The 27,740-nt window shown below is 44.2% G+C and overlaps 1 long non-coding RNA gene across 1 annotated transcript in view; it reads right to left on the bottom strand.

Annotated features, from left to right (window-relative positions):
• LOC134419158 (uncharacterized) overlaps window positions 1-27,432 on the bottom strand; it is a 40,328-nt gene extending 12,896 nt beyond the window's left edge. The window contains exon 1 of the long non-coding RNA XR_010027985.1: window positions 27,384-27,432. This is a non-coding gene — a long non-coding RNA (uncharacterized LOC134419158). The remainder of the gene's footprint in view (window positions 1-27,383) is intronic.
• Between the last annotated feature and the right edge of the window lie 308 nt (window positions 27,433-27,740).

Raw genomic sequence — 27,740 nt, 5'->3', positions numbered from 1 at the left:
CCATCTCCCTGGGAAGACCATTCCAGTACTTTATTATTCTTTTGGTAAAAAAAATTTCCTAATATCCAACCTATACCTTCCCTGAAGCATCTTGAAAGGCAGAAATGGGCATTTCTCTGGAAGACCTGCTGAAGTATTTTTTCAAAAGCAGTATTTGAACACACTCACCTGCTTTTGCCTCAGCAAGTTCCAAGGGGTGACTTCTGCAGGAGAGTCTGGATTTTTGGTCAAGAACAATGCCTGGTTTATTCTGTCTATTGCATCCTGTTGGAGTTGCTAATGACTGCAACAAGGAACATGGCAGGGCTGAGGGTGCTGGCAAGCCAGGACCTCAGTGAAACCCAAACTCTGCCTTCCCTGAGTGTGTTCAGGAGGCAGCTACCCTGCGTGCCGCTGTGATTTATCCAGAGAAAGATCTCTGTCCGCTGCCTTCAGTTCCACTAAGCCTTCTTCCTTCTACTGCAGGTTCGACTTCCCAAAATGTGGGATTGTTGGGGGAGGGAAGGGTTTTCCCTCTCATACTAGAGTCCTTCTTTGATTTTTTGTTCAGTGTGTTTTTTATTTGTTTTTTAATTTTATTTTTTTTTTTTTTTTTTGAGAAGGCATAATCACAGGATCTCATCTGAACTTTCTTGTGCTAAGACATTAATCTGCATTTCATAATGTTTCAGAGCAAACAGTGCTGGAGTGAACATAAGCTCTCCCCATCCATACTTAACTGACTCAGCTCCTCTCTGCAAACAGAGATGACATTTTGTGCATAGCAAGCACAAAAGAAGTAGAGGGATTCAGTCTGGGAGGGGTTTTGTGTTTGTAAAGTTCCCCCACTATTTTATAAAATGAAGACAAGTCCAGCTGGGCTTCAAATACCAAGAACATGCCAAATGGTTGTTAGCTAAGGGGCAGCATCAGTCCCTCTGGGATGGGGTAAGGGGATGGAGACAAAGCGATTTAGGGGAAACTGAAACAAATAAACTTTCCAGACGGATTTATTAAAATTATCCCTCATTTACTTTAATTCTGCTGTTTAATTTTCATCCTAACTCTTTTCCCAGTATTTGTAGCTGCTACCTGCTATGCTGACTGGGCTGCTTAAGCTGGGCAAAGTCATCTGACATTACAACTAGTCTGATGGTTTCACAGTGCTGCCTTACCAGGCCATCCAGGTGTGGCCCTGGGTGGCATCACCTTACCCTAAGCAGGCACTCTTTCCCAGCTAAAGTGACTCCTCTCCAAGGAAAAGGCTCTTGGTGTTCCACAGCTGGGAAAGGCTCTCTTGGCTCTAGGAACAGTGCAGGGCCATGAGGAGACACAAAGCTGCCTTGGAAGGAAAGGGGAAGGACAAGTGTGAATCTATGGACAGTCAGTCCTTCTCCCAAACAGCATCCCTGCCATGAGAGAAGGAGCAGCAGGCTCAGCTCTGCAAGTCTCCTGTTCCATTTTGTCCTTTCCTCTTTGTTACCTTTTGAGAGGGTCACAGGAAAGAATCTTGCATCCATGATTTGACAGCATTCAGCTTTGCATATAGAGCTGAGAAATCTTCAGGATGTCCTGCTGAGCCCAGGACATTTGGGCTTGCTGGGAGTGGCCCTGGGATCTCAGCCTCTCACTTGTTTACCCCTGACTTTTCTTCAGCACCTGCTCTGCAGGCGCAACCAAAGCTGCCAAAGCTGACCTTTGATAATGCTTTCTGTGGCTTTCCAGGCCATGGAAAACTTGTCTAAGCACAGGTGATGGTCATGAGTGGCTGAGTGCAAGCAGAAGAGAGTGTTCATGGCATTGCAGGTGGCTCTGCACAAGCTTTTGGCCTCCAGCTCTCCTGGAAAAAAAATCCTTGTCTTCTCTGAGGGCTCTGCCCTGCCTGTGTAACCTCAAAGAGCTAAAATTCATTCCTCCTGAATCCTGCAAAAGCTCAAGCCCATGAAATGAGCTGAAAATAGACACAGGCTGCAAAACACAGTGCCAGACATGGATTCTCTTAAAGTTTGGTGTATTCAATGCTGGGAATTCGCTTCCACCCATGCCAGAGGTAATGGGATTAGCCCTGAAGCCCTGATCCCACTCCCTAACCTTCCCAGAGCTCAGGGCAGCCTGGGATCCTGCTCTGAGCTTCAGGCCTCTGCAGCTGAAAGTGTTTAAATAGGAATGTCCATCACCCAGTGTGAATAAAAGTGAGAGTGGCCCTTTTAAAAGAGAGCGATGACTTGATCAAAATGCTGCTTTGTCATATCTGTTTCATAAAAATTTGCCCCCTCCAGGCCAATCCAGCTTGATGTCAATGGTGAACGCCAAGCACAGCCTTGTCTTGGTGAGCACCGCACAAAGCCTTAATTTCACAGCCTTCAAACAACAGTGAAAAATCACCAGGAACTTTCTCCTCGGGTCTGGGATCTCCCTAGCAACCGCAGGCCAAGCATACTGTAATTCAATTTACGCCTTGAACTCCTTCAGGAGTCTCTTCTTTAAAATCTGTCACAGTCAACGTGCCTTGGGAAACTATTATAAGTGCCTGAACCTTTGACCAGCAGAGAAAGTAAAGCGTTGGTATAAATCTCGTCAGCATGTTTGGTCTGTTTTTATGTTGGGAGCATGGTACATTTAACATTCATCCCGCAGCCTCCACCTCTTTTCTGCTTGGGAAATGCACCCTGCATCTGTCACACTGTCTGCGCTGAAACCGGGGCCGGCCATCCCTGAAAGGAGGCGCGGGGGAAATGCCTCCGCTCAGCCAGAAGAATTGCTTTATGTGGAAATGCACTGACATGGCCCTGGGCTCGTTGGGAGACAGGGGGTGTCATGGGAAAGATAAGCAGGAGTGACCTGGCAGGTTTGTGAATGTCTCAATCGGGGGCTGAAGTGGGTTGAACAAAAGAGTGAAAGCTTAGCAGGAAAACACAAATGATAATGAACTGCTTGCTGTGTTTAAATAGCCATCCCCAAATAGTTCTGCAGTGAACATTGTCAAGTTACTTGAGTCAAAGCGAGGTTTATAGGCCTGTAATTTTGGGGGTTATTTGTTCATGAGCCCTGTGTGAGCATCTTGAAAAAATTACTGCTTTTGCTGACAAATGCCATTTTTAAATTAACCATACGACACTATGTGTTATAAATAGGATCCTTTTCTGTCTGTTAGCTCTGTGTCTCAAGTGTGGTCAAAAAGAGAAGGGATGAGATTTTAATGAGTAATGCTTGGTGGGAAACATGTTGGCATTGAAATCTAGGGGCAGGTTTAGGCTAGCATCAGCTGATGGGGGGTACACCCAGAGACAAGAGGGGATTTTCTCCCTTCAGGGTGCTGAGAGCCTCCATGCAGAGCACCTAACAGGAAACGACTGCTAAAGATAATTTTCAAGTAATTACTTGAGCATATTCCATATTCCAACTCAATCTGAGTATTTTGTCCCAGAAGCTCACCCTATCAGCTGGGAATAGCAAGTCTGTGTACTGAGAGGGTATTTCCCAGAAGGACCAAAATTAGACATCACTTTTCCACCCTCCTCTCTCACTTAGCTTTGGAACCACATCCTAAATAAAATTATGTAGCAGGGTGACTCCAGGATGCACCTATACAGTGGTTATTATGGATGGCTGGTCCAAGTTGAAATTGCTGATTTCAGAGCATCAGGGTGTAGCTCCTAAGGAAGTCACTCTGTGCTCAGCCCGCACAGCCTCTGCTCACAGACTGGTTTCAGCTCCAGCCCTGCTGGAGATATGGAGCAGCAGCCAGCAGTAAGTGGAGTACCTGTGTGAAATCCCACAACCCCTGAATGGCGCAGGCTTCGTGCTCACTACAGGACTAGATTTGATCTCAGCAGTCTTTCTTCACATTGCTTAATACGACCATATTTGTATTTTCAGTCCTGCTGTTCACTTTGATCTCAGGGAAGCCTGGTAATGCAGGCTGGGGATGGTATTTGGCTGGGCAGTAGCTCCATCTACCCTTGGAGAAGAACAGCCTGGAGCTTTTTCCAACACTTGGAGAAGTACTGAGATAAGGACAGTTAAAAATCAGCAAGGGTCTGAATCTGTGTCTGCAGCTGAGTAGAGACTTGGCATCATTTTATGGCTGGGAGAACCTACTCTGTCTCCAGTAAGGCTTACAGGGACTGGGCATTGCAAAGTGGCTGCTGAAGGGCAGACAGGGCTGCCCTGAAATGGCCAGGCCACATGCAAAGCCATGGAGCTGGGCACTGCACTGGGAGTGCAGCAAAGCTGGAGCAAATGCCAGCAAATCTGAGCTGAGTTTAACCTGTCCCCTGGCATTTCTGCTTTTCCCACGCAGTTGTGCTCATTGACCACGTGGGTCTGAGTCACAGCCCTTGTCTGTGTTCCTGTGTGCACTGGCTGGTACAGGGAGGACTTAGGTGTAATAACACCCTGTCACTATTCATTACAAACACAAAATTGCAGCTGGAAGACCCACGGGTTCCCACGAAAGCAAGGCTGTCTTTCTTCTTGTTGTCTCTGCTTTAAATCATTCCTCACTGTTCAGGGAAACTGAACAAACAGGTGGGGGAAAAAACATGTATTACTAATTAACTAGAGATCATTGTTGTACACCAAACAATAATATCAAAACTCATCCATTACAGTGGAGGGGGACTGTTTATAGAGGCACTGATGAGTAAAACATTAGCAGCATATCTTTAACTGTTTCATGTCCCTAGGAGAAGTTAAGGAAAATACTGGGATAGATTTCATTCTCAGAGTGGTGTAGAAGTGAGTTACTATATCATGGTTAAAGTTGGGCACCCATTTATTTAAGATAAGTCAGGATAAGTCTGCCAGGATGGCCATCCCCATCCCACAGGTCACTCTCAGAGGCTCTGTGGTAGGCAGCTGAGGTACTGGGGATGCCTGGATGCTCCAGACCAAAACCTGAAGCATTTGCAAGAGCAGGGAAGAAGATTATAGTAACTGCTTTGCACCGGTGGCATGTTGCTGGCTCTACATCAAGAGAAAAAAAAATTAAATATAATTTATCTTTCTCTGAACAGTTCACCAGCCAAGTTTTGAGGGAGTAATCTTTTTTACATCTCCTGTTCGCTTGACTGTATAAATACAATACCTGCTTGAGAAAGGAACAACAGTGCTCCTTTCAGCCTTGCAGGATTTCAACTCACAGTAAGTTTATCTGACATCTCTCATGATTAGCTGTGAACTTATCTCGAGCAAGAGAGAGGGGTGGAGGGAGGGCAGGAGTGAAGAAGATAAGCACCAAACAAAAGGTGTTTGTCTCTCTCTCTGGGTACTGGCTTGAACCAGCCCAGTCTGTCAGGTACTGAAATACGAAGTAGCACATGAATTTTGCAGAAGGGAGAAGAAGGAGAGTGTGGAATATAAACTCATTTTAGACACCAAATATGTCTTACTGTTATTTTTCTTCCCTGACAAATTGTATGGCTAATTCCATGCACTCAGTGGGGAAAGTGCTGTTGGCAGGTAAGAGCTTGCTGTAAAGTGCAGTAGAAGATTCCCAATGATTACAAGTAAGTGTAGGCCAGAGGAAAACTGATTCCATTTCCAGCTGAGTCCTGAAGCTTGAAGACTTGAGGATACAAGGCAGAGGTTTTCCTGTAGTGCCTGAGGGAACCTGTGATCAGCTTTAGACCACGATCCAATTCCCAGTGAATGTAATGAGAAAGGTGTTGTCCACCTGAGTGACTTGAGGAGAGATCCAGGCATTTCGCCCAGTCTCCACCACCTATGAAGCAGCGGACATCAACTGAAGTGATGCCTCAAATGCAGTTCTCACCACCACGAGGTGTTATGGCAAAAGTATAAACTTATTCAAAAGTGTTTAGACAGAGGTCCAAAGGACAATTTCTTCATGAGCTAGTAAACATACAGATGGAAAAAAGTCTTGAGGAGAGCAGGAGATCGTGAGCTTCAGGAAAGTGCCAGAGGAGGTGTCATGCTTACCTGCCTCAGGCTTCATCTCTGGGTATCTGCTCCTGACCCCCTCTGAAGGACACCAGGAGAGCTGCCCACTTTTTCTATCTCCATTCTTACAGGATCCAAAATAGAAGCAGAAAACTTCTTGCGAAATTGCCCATAATTTTTCAATAGAAAAGAAGAAAAGCTTTAATGAAACGGAACACAGTGTTCAGTCCTGGCTTTGTGCCTGAAAGATAGCTGTTTTCTGGATGCTCTGTGCTGTGGTGTCTCACATTACTCAGGGGCTTCCCCCTGCTGTAGACGCAAAGCTGTTCCAGAATAACCCTGAAGCAGTAGTTGTTCCTGAAATAACTGTCCCTGAGTAACTCCATGTGTGGACATTTTATTCCTAATTACCAGGATCTTCTGTTGGTGGATTAGCCTAAAACATCTTTCTTTTTACCAAATAAGAGTCTTCATATATGGGTTATTCAATAACTATTGCTCTCTTGAGTTTACCTCACCTTTAACATGACAGACCTTTCAAGTAAAAAGGGGTCCAAGGACACAATTTTATGTGCTAACTGCTGGCACATGCTGATCATTCATCATTTCACAATATTAATAAAGTTTTAGCACACAAATGGCTTTTTCTGGAGTCACTAAAAGTGCTTTGAGAAATCACAGTGGAGTAAGCAGCCTTATTTCCATTGCACAACCAGGAAAAACTGAGGAACAAACACAATGAGGCATGATATTCAAAAATGATAAGCAATCTGAGATGTTCCATTTTGATCAAAACCTAAGTGAAGAGCAAGAAGAGACTGAACTTAAGATAGTGAACATCTGAACTTGGAAAACAGACTGTCTTAAATGTCCCCTGTTTGTACCAAGACTGGACACAACAAAACTTTCTTGTCAGTCCTGAAGATGTTGGCTCTGATCGTGAAGATATTGTTTTTAACATCACTATTGAAGCATGCAAATAGAGATTTGGGGGTTCTCATTCCTTACACACTTTTCAAACATATGGCAGAGTGGTGCCTGACCCCAAAAGCTCGTTCTTCAGACAGAAACACATAATCACTGGAGAGACACTGGTTAGAAAACAAGGCAAAGGAAAATCAGATTTTTCCATTTCTGAGATGCTCAGGGAAGTGGCAGAGTGCTGCCTGCTCAGCTGCTCTTGGGCTGGATTTTCTCATCTGCTTTGGACAAGAGGAAGGAGCTGGTGGAAAAACGAGGGCAGACTTTGCAGTCAATTGGTGGGAACTCTTCATTTTCCCCATTTGGCAGGGAAACTGTCTGAAAAGCAATTCTTGGAAAGCATGGGTCTGGCCTCATCTCCCCCACCTGCCTAGCAACTTCAGGGAAGGTTTGGGAAGCAGCACCAAGCCATTTTCTTTCTCCCTCAGCCATTTCCCCCTCTCCCAGGCCACAGTCAGCATTGGAGTTTGTCTCTTCCCCCCTCTCTTTCTTCTGTTGCAACGCCAGTGGTGTCTCCTGGCACTTTCCAAGGTGAAGTCAGATTTTGGCACCATCTCTTCAGCTGTGATGAAAGTTACAGCAGGGAGGGTAAGTGGAATTTGATAACAAAAGGCCTCGAGAGGCCTTTTCATCTTTGAACTACTGGCAGTGCCTATAAAGTCCTGTTTCTATCTCAGCATCAACATTCACAATTGTGCAAAATAATAAAATGGGAGATAAATAAATAAGAATTACTGCAGTCAATCTGTTAAATGATTTTTCTTTTACTAGATTCCAACAAATTGCTTAAAACACTTCTTAAACTGCCTTTATTTTCAGGAATGTAAATACTATGAGGGACACATTGTACAGTGGCTGGCAAGTGTGGAGTACCAAAGACAGAGTCATAATCCTTCCCCTCATTTTTCCTGGCTAAATATCCTTATGTGGTCAGAGTGACCCTCTGTGCAGTCCTGTCAATTTCTAAGTGGTTTGAGATAAGTGTCCCTTGATCAAAATGGAAAGTTTGTGGAAATTTTCTGAGAAATAAGCATTTTGAAAAACCATCAACAGCTGGCAATGAAGAAAATACGCTCTCCTCCCCTGCCCATGCTGAAATTCTATGCACAAATGTAAATATAATTTGAGCATAAAGCAGTAAATTTTTTGAGCAGCAATGTAAATAGTGGCTAAAGAGGGGAAAAAAAATCAGACTGAACTCTACTGACCCCTGTGTGTATGTATTTGACAATATAGCATCTCTAGCCAAGGTTTAAAAATGGTGCACTCTTGCATCAGGGGGTAGACTGGACCTTATTTCTAAACTGTGCTGCAGTATTAGACAGGCTCATTTATCTTTTGTTTCTTCAGTTGGGTTTCACAGAAATAAAGGAGATGCCTTTGCCAAAGCACATTTTTCATAGTGAATAATGATGAAAAAGATGTGGTGCTCTGTTTGCCAAAGTGCAGTATTCTGCACTAATGCACAGAGGCCTCCTGTGGTGGGAATGTCCAAACTGGGAGGACCTGGGTCAGGGACCGTGAGTGGTGGGACTGCTTCTGAGGAACTCAAAAGGCTCAGCACAGCTTAGAGAGAAAAGGCACTGGGCTGGCAGCAGCCTCATTTTGCTCTTCAGATGAGGCATTTTTCTTCTGCCCCACACTGGGGTCGTAGGGCACAGCCCCCAGTGTCACAGGCTCTGAGGATGCAGGTACAGCTGTGATTGCTGGGAAAGCCTTCTTCAGAAATGAAATTAGAAATTAGTAACTTTGCTGGATTGGGGCATAAATGTTTTTGCTTGGTTATATTTTGGTTTTAGTCCATATCCTTCTTAGAATCTGATAAAGATTATGTTGATTGTTTTGGGGTTTTATTTAATAATACAAGAATCCAAGAGGAAGAAGAAATTCTGCACTGAGTATAGATTTCCCTGTGGTGATGATAGTGATAATGGTCTCTCCATATCCTTCTTAGAATCATAGAATCACAGAAGGATTTGGGTGTGAAGGGACCTTAAAGATCGCCTGGTTCACACTCCCTCTGCTGTGGGCACCTTTCACCAGACCAGGTTGCTCAGGGCCTTGTCCAACCTGACCTTGAACACTTCCAGAGATGGGGTAGCTTTGCTTCTCTGGGCAATTTGTTCTGGTGCTTCACCACACTGAGTAAAGAATTTCTTCCTAACATCTAATATTCATCTAAGTCTTTACCAGTGCTATTCTGAAAACCTGGGAGAGATTGGGAGTTTCTCCACATTGAGTTTTCCATTCTATTCCTGCAAACCTCTCACCTATTTCCAGAGAGAGAAGTCAATGGGTCAGATAATTCCCCAGCATGGACATTGCCACGGCATCCTCTTGGTGATGCCTGAAGCATTTGCCATGAATTTCTAGCAAAATTTGTGATAAATGCTTTCTCATCCACTTCTGGTGGCACATCACCCATTAGCCTCTTGTGTTTGGGCATTTCCAGGAAAACTGGAGCTTTGCAGGACCATGCCCTGGCCTCCTCTGTGGTGTATTTACCATCTCAGAAAGAGTGAAGAAAACTTCACAAAGTTACTTGGTTATTTTAGTTCACAGTTGTTTTGCCACTGAAGAATAAGTCACATCTCATCATTATTCCAGATACAACCAAATTCTGGCATCTGTTAAGAGAAGTATATTGTATGTGGACTGAACTTGGTCTGGAATATACAAAGTTGTTCTACTGCTAAAGATTGTGTTGATTGTTTTGGTTTTTTTTTTAATAATACGGGAATCCAAGAGGAGGAGAAAATTCTGCCCTGAGTATAGATTTCCCTGTGGTACTGGTAGTGATAATGGTCTCTCCATTTGTTTGCACTCTCCAGCAAAAGGACAGGTTCAGTGGCTGGTACATTTTGCCTTCCAGTCTTCTTGGGCAGCACATTTCTCTGCAGAAGTCTCTGACATGAGTAACACACACACAATAGGGTGACATCAGCCCAGGTCTGAGGGGGGAAATGCTCTCGGGCCTTCCTTGTTTATAACCCAGGCCATAAGCCAACTTTCACCCTGCTCTACATCAAATTCAAGGTTAGGTGACGTAATGTAGGTCAGGATTCAGCTGTGTAAAATCTGAGAGAGGACGGAAAAGACTGTGCTGGCTTCCAAATGCCTTAATAAGGGCATCTTCCTTTAAAGAGAGGGTTAGTTTGAAGTAACTTCTCTTATGCTAACAGTTATGACTAGGCAACTGTAAGCACTTAAATCAAGTGGGATTTTCTATGCAAGGCACTGCTAAAGTCCACAGTTTTCAACTGTCTGATCTGGTAGCCCATGCCTGTTCAGGAGCACCATTTGTTAGGGGAGGAAGATTTGAAGTGGAGAGCTGTATATAAATGGCTTTAGTCAGGAAAAACAGCCCAAATAGTTCATGGCTATCTTAATGTGAAACTATAAATTGCAAACCCAAAACCTGTGCTTTAAAACAGGGGGAAAAAATCAGAAGTTTTGATTCATCAAGGCCTGCAAAATTTCATATTTTCTGCAATTATCTGAGGAGCTTCAGAAAGAAGACTTAATGCATGCAGTGCACACATACTCATGCACACAAGCACATGGAATATATCTCCAGTTACAGGTGTTTCAAACTGGTGCCATGTCACCAAACACCACAGAGCCCTTCACAGAAGGGGAGCTTGAAATGCTTCTTCTGCACTGCTCTTGCACATCCAGGCTTTATAATAATTCATAGAATTGTCTCGGTTGGAAAAAACTTTTAAGATCATTGAGTCCAACCATGAACCCAGCACTGTCTAGTCCACCCCTAAATCATGTTCCCAGTGCCACATCTGCACATTTTTTGAACACTTCCAGGAATGGTGTTTCTGTCATTTCTGTGAGAAGCCTGCTCTCATGCCTATCCCTGTTTCAGTGAATAATTTTTTTCCTAATATCCAATCTAAACCTGGCAGTGCCAGTCTGATGAGACTGGAAATCCTGGGGTTGGTATTGTTTAGGATTGATCACATTTAATACTTTCACAAAAAATCCATGTTTGCACTGCAGCTTTGCTCTGTGGCTGCCAACAGAAGGTAGAATAAATGAAATAAAGGAGTTGAGGAAAAAAATCCAGGCAAAGATGCTGGCTGGTAGAGCTGGCACTTGCCCTTCATTTTCCCCCTGGGACAGATGTAGGTGTATTGGCAAATGTTGTTTCAATTAACAGAAAATACTCCCAGCCTGGATTTGATGTGTTACACCACAGTCTGGCCACAAAAGGAGCATTGATTTAGGGGGCTGGTTTCACAGCCCTGTTGCAGAACAATATTAGTGGGTTTGAGGAGAGATTTGCCCTGACACCTTTTGTCCGTAGCTTGCAGACACCATTGTCCATGGTGCATAATCTGATTTAGCTTAATCCAGCCCTAATGGGAACTCCCACCTAGGAGCTCGGGGAACAGGAGATATTGCAAGATTTCCAACAGGTCATGGTGGTCCTTTTTGTTTTCATTGTTTGCTACTTAAAAAAGAGAAAGAAACCCAACCTGAGCTCCCCCCAGAGCAGATGGAAAGAGGAAAGCATCTCCAGAAGGTAGTGAACTGATCTCCCATCTAAAACAGGTCTGAGAATTTAACCTGGTGACTCCTTGTGTTTTTGTGTGTGCATGTTTGTGTGCTATTCTTTTGGACCACGAAATGAACCCTATGAAAATCTGAACTAAAGGGTCTTTGCAAAGACCATTCAACCTCCATGGAAAATCCATTTGTCAGGACACTGAGGTTTATGCCAGACTTGAAACACTGAAATTACCCCTAAAAATCCAGCACATACTGCAGAACTTTGCTGAATTGGGACCTTCCAGGGTACAGAGATGAAGGATTTCTTTGCAGCCTTAATTGTTTGTTTCAATCCTATTCAGACTCTCTCCTTGTTTTGTCCTTGACAGAGAAATGCAATCCCTAAAGCTTCCTTTCATCTCCTTGCTCTGTAAATGATTTTGTCATAAGAGTTGCCTCTGTTTTAAATAAATTTTTAAAAACACAACAGATTACATTTAGTACTGTTTACTAATCATGCTGATTCTGAGAAAAGTATGGATAAAGAAATTTGTGCAAATCCAAACCCTGGATAACGCTGGGGATCTTTAACCCAGGACTGCTCACTGTGGGAGTAAATAAAGAAGAGAACACATGTTACATTAAAACTAATTTCAGGAGGAAAATAAAATTTCTCTCAGTGGAAAGAGTTTTTCTTAGATATTTTGTTTATATGTCCAAATGCTAATAATTTGTTCTCTGTTTTTATCCCTCTCCTCCCCCTGTCCCTGTTAATGTGTCAGGTTTCCTTATCAGTGATAATGGCCCCGTGCCTTTCAGTGACAGTCACACACCCTGAGGATGGTCCCAGATGAGGCTGAGACAGAAGATTGATACAGGAATTGAGTAAAATACCACTTTTTATTCTGACAGTGCATTCCCTGAGAGAAAGGGAGAAGTTTTTCCCTGGGAGCATCTCAGGTTTGTAGCTGTCCCCTATATGGGTCTCCCTACATAGTCAAAGAAGGAAAGAAGAGCTTTAGGGGATGATCCAGTTTAGTGATCTCCCCAGCCTCTACCCCCACCAGCTCCGTTTGAGCCAAAGCAGAAGAGCAGGAAGGTATTTGGCATCCTCACTTCTCTCTAGGAGCCCCTCTGCTTGGCTCCCTGTCCTTTTGCTCAACACCTAGCAGAAAGTGATAACAACAACATAACAAACTTTCAGCAGCTCCAATTAAAAGAAAAAAGACTCCACTGTTTCCTCTCTCAGAAGCACAGAGAGCTAGAATGTCAGCCAGCTATCAGCAATACTTGGAAAACATTGTGTTCTCTGCCAGCAAAGCTGATGAGGGTTTTTTATTTTAATGGTTGTGCTCTGAAAGATCTACTTGTTAGGTACACTGTACACCATGGGAATGAGGTGTGGGGTGGTTTTGGCCCTGACACTCTGGTTTTACTTTTTTGAGGATTTTTCCACGGATCTCCAAGGGGAAACAAGGCAGTCAGAGATCTGAAGGGTTTTGTCTGCTGTTCCCATCACTCCTGTGTTACACACATCTGTGTTTCACCATGTGATTAAATTAAGTGTTTGGTGCCAGCACAGTAGCTATAGCAGAAGGAGGTGCAGAGATTAATACACCACAAACTCAGAAAGAGCTTACAGCAAGGACACAACCAGTAAAGGGCAGCACTGTGTCCTGTGCCCCCATGGACTGGGAGTTTGGGCTGGGAAAAGCGTTCTGGGCTTTTAGAGGACAGGAGAGCATTGCTGGGGATAAATAGCTATTCTAGAAAATTCAGTCTCCTGCTGTAAACCTGCTCACTGCAGAAGAGCTGGAAGCTGTACAGTGAATCTGGTTGCAGGGCTGCAGGCTCCAAATTTTGATAGTTACTGGAAAAGGGGTTTTTTTCCCCAACCTGAAACCTGGAAAAAAAAAAAAAAAAAAAGGCAAAATGCTACATTATCCACATGGGTACTGTTGAATCATGTCCTTTTGACTTCCTATCAGATACACTGGCTGCTCACATGCCCAGGTAACTTGCGCAGTGTTAAGCACCTTAAAGAATGTCCTGGGATTAAGATCTTCCTACATTAAAGAAAATTATTTTCCACTTTCTTCCCCTAGAACAATCTGCATGCAGCTTGCTGACTGTGCAAGCCCAGACTTTGGTGCCATAATTTTCTCTTGTGCCCATTTGCTACATCCTGAGTCACAGAGTTGGTAGAAGCACGGACAAACCATCATAAATTCTCAAATGCACAGGAAACCCAGCATTAAGGGTTTCCTTAATGGGAAAAGGAAGGTGGCCAGGCTGTCATCTGCCCCTTCAGGGAAATGTTTGCCATCTCCCCTGACCCTTCCAGCAGGGCAGTGTGTGCTGCTGCCCATGATGGCTCAGTGCAGGCCCATAAATGCATCTGTAGAGGAAAAGCATCTCCATCCATGTCTGCTTCTGAAGTCTCAGAGCCATGAGCATCACTGATCTCAAAGCACATGATGATACAAGATTTTGAGAGCAATTGCTGCTCTCCCATACATTAAGACCTTTGTCCATTAGACTGATGCTCTTGGCAATGAACTTGCACTGTTCAGAGATTAGAAAAGTGCCTATTTCTTGTGGGATGCTTCTGCTAGCAGGACTTTGTGAGACAAAGCTGCTGCTTGACACATAATTTGAAAATTTATTATTTTGACTTACCCAGAAAGAGCCCCTTTTCTTTGACTCAATTTTACTTTCTTCAGAAGTTGCTTCTTCTGAAATTTTTCAGAAATTCTTTCTTTTTTTCCCTTGGGTCTCCTAACAAAAATGAAAGCACTGCTGTTTTCATTAGTATTTTCCAGAGAAAAGTTTAGGCTTTTCTCAATAAAGGGCGAGTTTTTCTGCTGTTAAAAGCCGGGGTTTTTTATCTTTTTTCCTTTTTCTTTTCTTTTTAAGTTAGAAATGCTAATGTGCTGCCCTGCAGGAATTTCCATTTAAGTGCCTTATACTTACATTTGCCTCAACTGACCACACTTGCTCAGATCCTCTTTCCTATGACACACCACAGCCTTCTCTCATGATGTGAAAAACCAGTTGTGTTCTGGGAGATAATACTTGGCCAAGCCCATAAAAGAAAATGGGAATATAAAGGCATCAGAAAGTTCCACCATTTGTTGTGGAAAACAAGCTGAATCTAAGCATTTTATTTTCAAAGTAAGTATTTGAATTATGAAGGAACACTTGGCATTTTCCTCAAAAAAGCAGAACTTTCACAAATAAATTAATTCTGAAAAAGAAAAAAAAAATGACCTCTCACCCCAAAATTCCTGACAGCTAATTTTCACTGGAAAACATCTTTTGTGGAAAGTTTTGATGCTCTCCATATTTGTGTACTTAAAACTACATTTGTGCTAATGTGGCTTTTCTGATCAGAACCTCAAAATTTTGCATGTTTCAGAATTTATTTTATACATTTGTTCCCAGCCAAACCATACCATATAAAAGCTGGCTTATTATTAGTAATATCAAAAAAATTGGCTAACAAGAAAGCTTGGATACTGCACACACACTGATGGTCTTTATAGAATAAATGCTCTGTGCTCTGATGTGGCAAATGAGGTCATTTGAGTGCACTAACTCTGGTCTTCCTCTCCCTGTTCTGCTTGAAAGAGATTTGAATGTGAAAACGTTTTGGCACTCCAGGCTCCAGGGTTTGGAACAGTTTTCAAAATTGGAGTCTTAAAGGTCACTTTTCTCTGAAGAAGTGAGGGACCCAACCCCAATATCAATCATCAAAGAAACGCTAAAGTAAAAAGTTTGTTTCAAAATCATGTTGAAGAGGCCAGAGATGGAGCTGTTCCCCATAAACATGTGAGGCCTCTGTGTTGAATATATATTGTTTTATCCCTGCATCATGACCCTGTCTCTCAGATAAGGAGAAGCAGTAAAACAGAGAGGATGTGGTTGCTGTAGTGGAAGTTGGAAAACAAATTCAAGCTTAGGAGGCTTGTTTTTCCTCCCCTAAAATTAAAACCAGTGCTCCTGTTAGCTTCCTAAACTCCATCCAAATTTAGCTGATGCTCTGACAGGGAAAAAACAGGATTTCATAAGTTATTTCACATTTAACAGTGGTAACAACTGGCTGGGAGATGTGGATGAAAGCATAGGAGGGTCAGGCACACTCATGCCACCTTTTTCCCTGCCCATAATGAACCAAGGGAAGTGTTTGACCCAGAACAACTGTAAGGCACTGGTAGCCATGGGCACCTTGAAACAAGGGCCATGGTGAAATCCTGCTGGCCAGGGACCTGCCTGAGCCAGCCAAAAGCTGTGCTGGTGGTTGTGGTGTGATGCCACCTCTGTGCCACTCAGGGAGACAAAGGGCTTAATTCTGGGCTGGAGGGAGATACCTGATAGGGGATGAAAGGCACAGCAGATGCTTTTTGAGGGGACTGAGTATGTCCTTTTCCACCCCAGCAGAAGCAGGAGGATGTGTTCCCTACCAGGTGACCTCACCCTGCACTTTACATATAACAGCCTGGTGCTTCCAACAGATTTGGATCCAGATTCAAATCCCTTTTCTGGCAGATGCAGAGCAGGATTTGTGCTGTACTTTCCTACCTGTCTGTGACCAAGCAAGTTCAGGACATTCTTATCTCTCTTCTCCAGCTGTGCTCCATCAGGTTTAGCAGGTCATGTTCAGAAAATAACTCCCGGGTTAGAAGCCCTTGTTCCTCAAGCAGTCTGGCTTAGCTCTCCAACAGTCCAGCACCAGCAGCCATGGCCATGTCCCAGAAGTGTTTGTGGAGACTCAGCTCCTACACATCCTCCTTCACCTACCACAACTCAGCTCTGGGACCTCAGCTCCATGCCCCAACTCTATGACTTGCGGAGGCCAACCCTTTAAGATCAACATAGATCCTGAATAGAGAGTCCTGATCACATTAAATGACACAAGGCCTGAACACATTAAATGAGAGGCCTGAACACGTTAAATGACAAAAGTTTTTAAAAATATCAATCTGTTTGATACATATTGTAAATGTTGCTGTTTTGCTATTCAAGCAACCGTGCTTCATTTTACATGCACTTTTTGAGCCTGCAGGAGTATCTCAGTCAAGATTTTGGGAATACTGAATTGTTTGACAGCCACAGCTAGGGAGAGGTACTTTAGATGACTGCTCTTTGAGAAGGAATCATTGCTATAGTGAGGAAAATGTTTCTGAAGCCCCCAAACTGCCTTTTCCATCACTCACCAGCCTGCACCCCATTTGGGTGGGCTGACAGCAAATCACTGTGCTCAAGCTGACAGCACACTGAGCGGGTTTTAAATTTCCTGCTCTCTAAACCATGCTGCAAACTGAATCAAAACACTTTCATTAGAGGGATGAAAATAAATCCCACCAAAGCTGGATTTTATCATGTGGATCTATCAGAGACGAGCAGACTGGGTTGTGTGGGGTTCAAGGATGCGGCCATCCATCAGTGCCCAGAGCCAAATGGGAAGCTGTGGAGAATCTCTGCTGCCTGCCCACATGTTAGACTCAGCAAGCAGTGCCACCACCTAGGAGGACCAAACCTGGCATGCTGTCACTAGTCCTTTGGTTTTTGGGAAGCTTTGATTTCCATCAATGGAATTGGGGCTGGCAGCATCATAAAGCCATCTTTGAATTATGCTGAATTTCCAGAGCTAAAGCAACATTTTGATGGCATTTCTACTTGTGATCAGCATCCAAGCACAAGTGTAAGCTTTGCAGCACATGTTCGAGGAGGTGGGTGGGCTCTTTGGGCATGTCCTCACATTGGGGCTAGCACAAGCCCCAGCTCAGGAGCTGCTCCCAACCTTTTCCTTTTCCCCACTGAGAGCACAATCCTGGTTAGCTGGCCTGGACAGGCTGCCCCAGCAGGATGCATTGCCTAGAGCATTTCTTTTGCTTTCACATAACAATCTGCCACCACTCCCAGCAAGATTTGGACAGCATTTCTCAGCTCCTAATAACTCTTTCATGCCTTCCCCAGCCTCCATGCCTGCACCCAGGAGAACAGCCCCAGTTTGCTGGAGCTAACTTCCCCAGAGCAGTGTGGGCAGGCACTGCAGCATGTCAGGAGAAACATCCACTTAATTTTGGGTTTGTAGCCCTGGGCCACTATTAGGCCTGATCTGACCAACATCCTAGGTGGAGGTGTTCATATCTGGACAGTGTTTTCTGTGAGGAAGTTGAAGATGTCTTTAGCAGAGCACAGCCCTCTTCACTATGCAAGCACTGTCTGTTAGCAAAAACAATTTCAAGATGCAGCATAATGTACATAAGTCACTGACTGTATTCTTAGCTAGAACAGCAAAAATGCGCAAGCATATAGGCACAAATGTACAGAAATGCATGTTATTGTGATTTACAGCTGTCAGAGCAGTTCCTGACACTGAAAGAGCTAAACTTAATTACCAATCTGGAATGAATCTTGATCTTAAAATATAAAAAGAGAGCAAGCTGCCTAAGTGTATGCACATTCTTTCATTGTAAATGGCTTCCCAAGAATAGAGGGCCAAATCCTCAGTTGGTGTAGGCTGGTGTTGAATTTTGACAGCTAAATCCAGAGAAGTTGGCTTTTCTCATAGGTGCTAGCTACAGATCTGATTCTGTACATTTTATAATCTTTTCATCAGGAGACCATTCAAATCCTGTAGGAATTTCATGAGGGTGTTTATTAATGGCCATCTGCATCCTCCAGCACTATTTGCCTTGGCATCTAGATGGAGCTGAGGAGCTCTGGGTTTTATTCCTGTCTGAACCTCTAATTCAGTGTGACCTTGACCATGTCCTTCATCACCTTTCTCACTGTTGGTCACAGCATTCAGACCAGGGAAATCGAACTTCAGCTCACCAGATAGAGCAGAAAATGCCCTTAATCAAGAGGATCCATTGCACAAACACAGGACTGTGTGTAATCTGCCTCTGAGTCCAGACTTCTGGCCAATGCCTCCAAGTGTTTCCCCTGTACTTTCCCTCTCGCTGGCACCCCCGTTTGTCATTGGGTGGTGATTTCTTGGCCGCACAAGGCAGTGTCTCCTGCAGGCTGCAGAGATGGTTCTGTGTGTCTCCTGGAAATGTTCTGTATGGCACTGGCCATACCCCAGAGGCACTCTGCACCCCCTTTCACAGACTGTGAGCCCTTGGCCAGGGCAGTCCTCCCTGTGTGTTTGTGTAAGACTTCATGCACGGAGGTTCTGCCTCAGCTGGGGCCTCAAAAACACGGCAATAAAACCAGCCATAAATAACAGCCCAAGACAGGGTGTTAAACCCACTGATGGCATCTGAGTCATCACTTCGGCCTCTTGATGGCATGACCTTGGAGGTAGGCTGTTAAGTCTGTAAAAGACGTTTAGAAAAATAATAAAAAAAAAGGTCTCTCAAGTCCAGTGTCTTGCTCCAGTGATAGCAAAAAGGTAACAGGAGACTGTTGTTCTAGCTCTGTGCTGCCTTTTCAGATCTTGTTTTTGTTTTCCTGCAAGGAGCAGGACTTTATTGGCTTGTTTCTGGGTGCACACATGAAGCCTTTCATCAGTGCATGTTTCAGTAACAGGCCCCTGGATATCAGGAACATTGACACATTCATACAATGTCCCACCCCGTGATTTGCAGCGCTCCTACGGCTCCGCACTATTAATGAATGAGTGACTCTTTTCATTACCTTGCCATAGATCAAGTGTTGGCCTCTGATTTTGACAGATGATTCAAATACATCTGGTTTTCCTAACTTGAGACCGCTCAGCTCCTCCAGCTAGTGCTAAATGATGTTGTTTGCTAGAGAAGAATAAACTATTTTGGAGGGACATACAAAAGGCACTTTGACTGCAGCCACGGACTGGGAGAGAACGTGGCTGTGCCTGAAAAGTGAGTCTCAATGGGGAAAAAATCTACTTGAGTGAATTTTTTTTCTGGAATTGTTGAGATTTTGTTGGGGAGCAAGCAGCTTTGCATGAAGAAAGTCAACAACAGTCCCATTTATAACCTGTGAGGGCCATGAAAGTTTCATTTTCTGTGCACAGTGAAAGATCTCTCTATCTATAGGGATTCCCCTTGACATTATGTGACAAATGCACCCCAGTGTGATGCCAGCAGCTGCATTTTTCTTTGGTTTCTGACATGCCACATCCTAAATTTAATTGCTCTAATTTGTTAACATTATTTTATACTTGACAAGTATCCTTTCTAAGGTTCTCCCTGAGCCATGGCAGCTCACTCGCCACCTTAATGCCTTTGCATAACTAAGAGACCCCTGTTAAGTCTGCTCTGGTGCAGCAGACTGCTGTACCTACTTGGACAAGCATATGTATTTGCTTAAAATAGGAATAGGATGAAATTCAGGAACAAACTCAAAGAGGAACAAACACCTTTTGCTTCCCCTAGAGTAGCCCCAGCCTCAGAGCACAGAGGTGTAGTGCTGCACTGTGTCTGACTCATTACTGCAATGCAGTTTAAATACTTTGCCCACACTGGAGCAGTTGTATTCAAAAGAGTTGAAATAGGCCCTTGTCCCTCCACATAGCCTGGGGCAGGCAGGAGTGCCCCCAGAGATGGAGAAAGGAAGGTTTGCACTCTCTAAGTCAAAGGACCGTGGGTGTCTCAGCTCCTGGAAAAGAGTTCAGGTGATGGACAAAGGATGGGCAGCGTGGGTGGCCATGCAAAGGGAGTGCTCCCAGCTGTGCTTTGGGAGTCTGGTTTAATGGGCACCACGAGGAAGAGGTTCTGCACACCAGGAGGCACAGCTCCATCTCCCTTTGCTGAGCTAGTCTGGCACCCAGGACCAGCTCAGGAATGAGAACTGAGAATGGTGCTGACGTTACTAAAAAGTGGCAAATCCTAAAGCTGCGCTTGGAGCATTCATTACCTTCTGCTTCAACCTCTCCCTCCTCCAGCAGTGCCCCCAGCCCACTACTCCAGCACCTCTGGGCCCTGCCAAGGCTCTGCCAGTGACATTCCTGTCTGGGTACCTCCAGCTGTTTTTTGGCCTCAAGAACTGTGTGTTGTGTATCACAGACAAGTGCAACCAAAGAAACTCCCAGCTCTTCATTTGCTGCTGGAATAGAGGAGCTGTGGTGACTAACACATGAGAACAGTGTGCAGCCCTCTGAGAGACCAAGCTAAAACTGACCTGGCATCTTTGGATGCCTCAGCCTCTGCAGTGTCCAAAGCAGTGGCTCTTTGCAGCATCCCCTCTGCAGGATGGGAGGGATGAGCTGTGGTGCTGCTCATCATCAGCTCCCTGATGGAGAAAGCAGAGTCAGAGCCTTGCAGATTTTGCATTTGCACTCAGTGTGAAGGTATCCTGATAGTCTTGGCTTTCCTATGAGAGCTTTAGGCTGAGGAAGCAGCAGCTCAGACAAATGTATCTCACAGTAAAGGATGTCCTGCTCAGCCAAAATAAAATCTGCGCGAATTCAGATGACCAGGAAAGGCTGGGCTTTGCAACACTAGAAACTTCATATGATGAAGTCCTTATCCTATCCAGCTCTTACCATGGGCCTGAGAGATAATGCTTCAGCCCGGGACCCTGGCAAGACTCTTACCTCATGCTGAATGAGCAATAAAGGCTCTTAAACTACTAAAAGATTTTCAGGAAAATTTCGAAGGCATTTGGATTTGAAGGGATGCAGAGGGGAAATCTTAGGTACTTATGTAGTTACATGCCTGAGTAGCTCTAAAAATCCCCTGTTTAGTCTGCAGCTAGCAGAGAGCAACCCAGGTCTCCACGTTGCCACCTGGATATTGGCCCCTGGCTGCACCTCAATTTCTGTGTCCAGTTTTGTGCCCTGCACGACAAGAAGGATGTGGAGGTCCTGGAGCATGTCCCAAGTAAGGAATGGAGCTGGGGAAGGGTGTGGAGCCCAGGTTTTATGAGGAATGGCTGAGGGATCTGGGGGTGTTCAGCCTGGAGGAAAGGAGGCTCATGGGGACCTTCTTGCTCTCTACAAATCCCTGACAGGAGGTTCTAGTGAGGTGGGGGCTGGCCTCTTCCCCCAGGTGACAAGAAATAAGAAAAGAGGAAATGGCTTTAAATTGCAGCAGGAGATTTTTAGATCAGATGCTAGAAAAAGTTCCACTGAAAGGGTGGAACAGGCTCCCCAGGAAAGTGGTGGAATTGCCATCTGTGGAAATCAGAAAGTGTGTGTGGATGGCACATGGTTCAGTGGTGAACACGCTGGTGCTCAGGTAATGTTTGGATTGATGATGGTAGAATTCCTTTCCAATCTTAATGATTCTGTGTTTCTCTGATTCTTGCCCTTCACTACCCATGGCACAGCTTCCAACCCTGGTGACACAAGTATCTGTGCTTAGCTCAGGGCATTGACTTGAATTGTGACTGAAAGCAAAAAGAAAGAAATCCCAGGTGATAAGGATTTAGGAGTCTCCCTCGAGAAGAACAGTCTTTTCAAGATCAAAATGGCATAAAATCCAAAAAGCAATAAAAATCTTCACACTTCAGAGCCCAGACCTGCTCCCTCTGAGTGTCCACTAGAGGGTTTCTTGTACTTTCCACCAAAATGCCAGCACTGCTGGCTCTTGGAAGCAGATGGGGGATTCCAGAGGCAGGATGGATGCAGGAACAGCAAAGGGACACGAGAGTCTGTGCCCATACTGGCACCTCAAGGCAGAACTAGTGTGTGGAGGTGCACTAGTCTCCCATCTATGCAAGCTCCGTCCCTGGCAGGAGAAAGTGCAGTCCCATCTCTGCGGCACCAGCTCTAGAAGGGCTTTATTAAAACTCACAGGAGAAACATGGCTTTTTCAAACAAAGTGCCTGTGCCCATTTATCTGATTGGATTGCCACCTCATTTAATGGTCAGTTCTCACACTCAGGCTATGCAAAAATCACCAGCCCCTTCCTGGCACTGCTTTTGCCCCTCTGTTGTGGCACAGTGATGAGCCAAACCTTTTGCTGCCCTTCTCTGCTCCTCCCTAAAACCTGGTCACACTCATACCAGGAAGGGGGATGAAACTCATCTCCAGATTTGCCTCTGATGTAAGAGAAAGAGGCAGAGGAAAGGGACAGCAAAATGGTGATTTTTGAGCTTAGAACAAGTATTTATGAGATATCATTACCCAGATTAATTTCCTGCTGCTGCTGTACTCACAGGAACCAGTCATGCACGCTTCAATTACTTCCCCATGGCCATGGAGGCTTGGCAGGGAGATGGATTGGTATGAGAAACACTGCTTCAAAAAACCATCAGGGAATATTTCCCCAAGTGCTGCAGGTACAGGGTGGCAGGGTGCAGTACTGAAAGCTTTATTAGTTCCTGTGTACAAACCCATAGACTCTCTCCATCTGTCAGAAGTGTGAGCATTTTAATCTCTAAGCACTTGTGAAGCACATCAGCATCACTTTCTCTTTCAACCATTAACAGAATAGAGCTGGAGAAACGTAAAGTGTTTTCCTTCAGGCCATCCAAAGGAATGAGGACAAAGGTGAAGGAGTCACTTGCAAATGAAAAACAAAAATTCTTTACGTACGTTAAATTACATACTTTGAGTGTGTTTTTTCAAAATTATAATATAAAATTTTAATATAAAACAAATAAAAAAAATAAAATACAAAATATAATACAAAACAGAAAACCGCAAAAGATGGCAGAGGAATCTGACAAAAAAAAAATCACCATTTCCTTAAAAAGCTAAGTAAAAGATTTTGATTTTTTAAAAAAAATAAACAACAAAAGTGAATGTCCCAACACACCCCTGAGCTTTCCATGATAAAGCATTTTTGGTGGTGTGGATCTGGTGGTCAGCTGGGGGTCTTTGGCTGTGCAGCTGAGCCCTGCTGGTCGCCTCTGGCAGGAGAGGTGTGATGCCAGCCCAGGGTGCCCTGTGTGTGCCAGGGGAGCTGTGCCTGGGTGACTCTGCATTGTCAAAAGGCTGGTTTGGGAAATCCCTCGCTGACACTGAAGGCCAGGGTCAGATTTTCAAAGCACATAGTGCCCATAATTGGAGCCAGATTTCTGGAGGAGCTCTGCTCCCATTTAAACACCTAAAGAAAGTGACTGGATTGTCTCCCCCAGCTGCCCCTGCAGTGGGAAATAAGAGCTGCCACAGGCTGACTCCAGCCCTAAATAAATAATAATGAATGAAAGTCATTATAGGGGGTGAATTTGCAAATATTTAAAGTTTCAAAGCATGAATTTTGTTAATTAAATAATGCTAATAATGCAACATTGGTCTGACCTAAAGGTTAATGTAAAATTGCTGTCTTTGGTGAGAATCTCCCTCTTCACAAATTCCCTGAAGTAAATGAAACTTTTTAAGGTTTCATCTGGCTTTGAAAGCTGAACTGATTGAACTGAAACTTTTCTATGGGGTTCATTCATCCCTTCTGTATGCTTTCACACAAGCCTGTGGCCATCAAGAAATAATGCAGCCTGCACAGATTATGGATTAAAAAGTTTACCTTTCTTAATAACTTTGTTCAATCCTTTTTTTTTCCTGTACTTGTTTTACATGTGACTGTATTGTTAAAGAGAACTATGATTATTTAGAGGGAATCCGAGTTAGGATCTAGAAAACCTGGTTACTTGTGAAAAAAAAGAATAAATGGAGCAGTCTCTCATTATGTAATGTAATTAAGTTTAAATAGTTTAAATACTACCAAAATAATTCAGTGACTCTTGTTTAATTTGCCTGGTTTTCACTATATTCTCTTTTTCCCTCTCCAGACCTTTTCATATGCAGTGAGGGACACATATCATAGTGAGATGTGTGCTAAGGAAACCTTAGCTATAATATTAGAAAACTCCATTTAATTTGATTGTGGGTGTCATTGGGATCAGAAATATTTTATAATTTTGTAGATGTTTCGAAGTAAGGATGGTAATTTCCCTAATTTAAAATTATGAAAAAGCCTTTAAAATTCAGGAGTAGTGCTGTGCCTTTAGAGAGGGTTTTGGGAGCAAAAATCCTTGTTTTATCAGAACATTCTTTGGCAATTTCTGTGGGACAGGATTTTTAAAATAGAGACAAAGTGTCTATCCATTCACAATCTTTTCAAAACCTGACCTGAGACTTTGTGCCTCAGTTTCCCACCTCTAACTCCCTATCAGAGTGATGTGATGATAAGCACATCAAAAGCTGGCGATGATTAGATAGTGCAGCACTGGGTGAGGTGTGTTTGCCCCTCCCCACAAGGCACAGGACAGGTCCCAGCACAGCACCAGAGGCAGGAGTTAGTGCGACAGCAGCTGCTCTGAGAGGTTCCTGTTCTGCCCAAGAAGGTCAGGGGTTTCTAAATGTGAATGTGAGCTCCCAGCTCACCTCTCCAGGCTGTGAAATGTTTGCTGTGGGATGTGTACCCTGGCGAGCATGGGTTTCAAGTGACTTCTCCTGGGCCCATCAAGAATGAAGACATTGCAGAATGAAGCACAAAAATCAGGTTTCAAATATGCAAGAGTAATGAGAAAAGGAGCAGGTACTTGCATCTCTGCTTAACATTTTTGGCTCCATCTCTAGTCTCTCTACACTGTTTGGAAAGGTTGGAGAGTTTTAAACCCCTCTGTTTTTTGCCTGAGGAGGGTTGCTGAGCGCTGGGCTAACACATATGCACAGCTTTTGACAGCCAGCCTGGTGCCTCTGGGCAGAGCTCCCCTGATTCCAGCAAAGTATGATCACTTCACTTCACTTCACTTCACTTCACTTCACTTCACTTCACTTCACTTCACTTCCAGACTTCTCACCTGGGTCTTCTTGTGTATTTATTGGGCAGAAATGGATTCTCCTGTCCATTAGAGTTCAAAGTCAGTGAATTCCTCCATCTCTCTCCATGCCCCTTGAAGACACTCCAGATAAGGAGCAGCTTCTGATAGCCTGCAACCACACAGCACTTATCACTTGCCTCCAAGAGCAGTCAGATTTTCTGCACTGCTTTGGTCTGGCAAGGCTCAGATCTGGATCCAATATTGTAGGTCATGCTGAAAGCTTGATATCACAGGTCTGCAGCGGAATGGAAGATCACACTGTCTAATTGCAACCTTGTCCAACCACTAAATAGCATTCTGTGGAGATAAAGCCTATCTTTAGTCCTTCCCAAAAAACACTGGGCCTTTGCCAGGAAGGGAAAATGCTGGGAACATAAACATAACTGGAGAACAAAAAATAGTAGGATTGAGAGGAGATATTTTCCAATAGACAGCCTGTAATTTGCCATGGATGTGGTAATTTAGTCAAAATCATTGAATTCTAAGTCTTTCCAAAGGGTGTCTGTCAGTGTTGGCACACTTGGGTTGGGTGGTTGGTAATATGATATGGAATCTTTCATCTTGGATTTGCTTCTCTGAGAACTACCCCAATCAATTTTGTTGATCATAAACATCACCCAGTCAGAGGCATCATAATTGTTCTCCTGGGTGGTTTTTTTTGGTGGTATCTGTGAAATACACAAATATTTCTCACTCCCCAAGGAAAGGAACATGCCCTCCACATCCAAGAAACACCCCTTCTGGCTGCTAATCTCACAGGACTATAAGTTACCCATGAACTCTTTGAGAATCTTGGTGACAATGAATGGCAGCCAGCTCATATGTTCCAGGGTTTGAAAGGCAATTTTCTGCTGAGTGGACAGACAGATTCCCAACTGCTTCTTGAAGAAACAGAGGAAAGACATCACAGCTGTTTGAAAGTGTTTTGTAGGTGGAGAAATGGAAAACAAGGCTAGAAGAGAGCCTCAGAAAGCATTTCATTTTCCCTGCCCCAAGGCAAGCTAGGTTGGACCTGGCCAATTTCTTACAGAGATTTCTCTAATCTCTTTTTGAAAATCTCCTGGGATAGGCCATGCATGCCTTGCTCTAACTCAACCACTGGCCTTTCTCCTAATACCTACCTGGAATCTTTCTACCCTCCTCTTCTTGTCCCCAGGGTAACATGGGGAATGGCTTATTGCTTTTTTTAAGGAGTGTTCTCTCAGTCAGAGAGATTCGCAACCAAATGATGGGAAATGACTTGCAACACTCTCCCTGTAAGTAAAACGTCTTCCTAGGAAATAGGTAGGGTTGGGATACTGCTGCGAGCAAATGTAATCAGAGTGGGAGTTCATTTATGTAAAGTACAATAACTACTCAGCTGGATACTGAAAATCACAGATTTCATGGAGGCGGAGACTCTTTGATATACTTCACTTTTCCCTACAATTCTTCTCCAGATTATTTTCTTGGATTCACAGGTGATCTTGTCTGTCTCACAAGGGCTTATGAACTAACTGCCCCACTTGCTAAAGACCACACCTATTCCTGTCAAATCCTTTCCTCTAATTAAGGTAAACTGGATGGAAGAAGACAGAAATTGCTCCCAGCCCCTGCTTAGTTTTGAAGTGAGCTGCTAAGTTTCCTCAAGACCTGAAAGAGTACCTCTGTGCCCACCAGTGTACCTGCTTTTCTTAAAAGAATAGTCAATGGGCCAAATTGATCCTCTTCCAAATCCTCATTGCTCACAGAGGAGGCTTAAAGTCCATGGAACTTCAGTGGGTGGGATGTGCTGATGCCAAAGGTGTACCAGGAATCAAAGTCCAAGGTCAGGTGTGCAGGGCACAGCTGCCTATGGCTTGGGCAGGGCCACTGATGCTGGAAGCTGCTTCAAGAAGGCAGCAAAGAGTGTGGGCAGAGACTGTGGGCTGCCCAGAGGGCATGCAGATGGATGTGAGGCTGGAGATGGAGATGGATATGGAAAGAAAGGAAAGGTAGAATCAACAGAGAAATAAGAAGGCAGCAAGAAAAAAAGTCTGTTTAGAAGAGAATAGTCCCATTCTTCCCTGGAAATGCCTCTTCTTGTCCATCTGCTGCTGAGCCCTTTTTCCTGCTCCTGCACAGCCAAGGGTTGGATCTCCATCAAGATTTGGGTGCTTCACTGCCCTTTCCAGTTCCTGCTCCGTGCTTCCCTCCCAACCCAGCATGGTTATAGGTCCTGGCCTGAGAACCTCACAGGTGTTTAAATGAGAAATAAGAACTACCCTGAGGCTGGAAAAGCCCAAACTTGCCCCACTCCTTTCCAGCTTTGCCATGGAGTATTACCACTCACCTTAAGTGACTTCTGAGCTGTGGGCAAAAGGAGAACCAGGGCCAATCTCTCAGCCCAGTGCCTCTCTCAGAGATGTTATCTGTCTTTTTCTTTTCTCTGTTGGCCTGACCAAATGAAGCTCCCTGCATGTGTACAGCAGCGCTGTGGGAGCAGACTCCATTGTTCTCTGGACTGAAACCTGCTGACTATTTAAATAAAACAACTCATTATCTGACACTGCCTCCTCTGTAACCTGAATTGCTGTCAGAACATACTGTCCCCATAATCACTTCCCTCCTGCTGGGACATCTTTTCCTGTGTTTACCCATGTTCTTTAAGTAATGCTTAGAGCCAAGCGTCCATGCTGTGAGAGAAACA

The sequence above is a fragment of the Melospiza melodia genome, chromosome 5, assembly GCF_035770615.1.
Source record: "Melospiza melodia melodia isolate bMelMel2 chromosome 5, bMelMel2.pri, whole genome shotgun sequence".
Lineage (NCBI taxonomy): Eukaryota > Metazoa > Chordata > Aves > Passeriformes > Passerellidae > Melospiza > Melospiza melodia.
The sequence above is the reverse complement of the archived record's forward strand: the minus strand, read 5'-3'. Positions and strand labels throughout refer to the sequence as shown.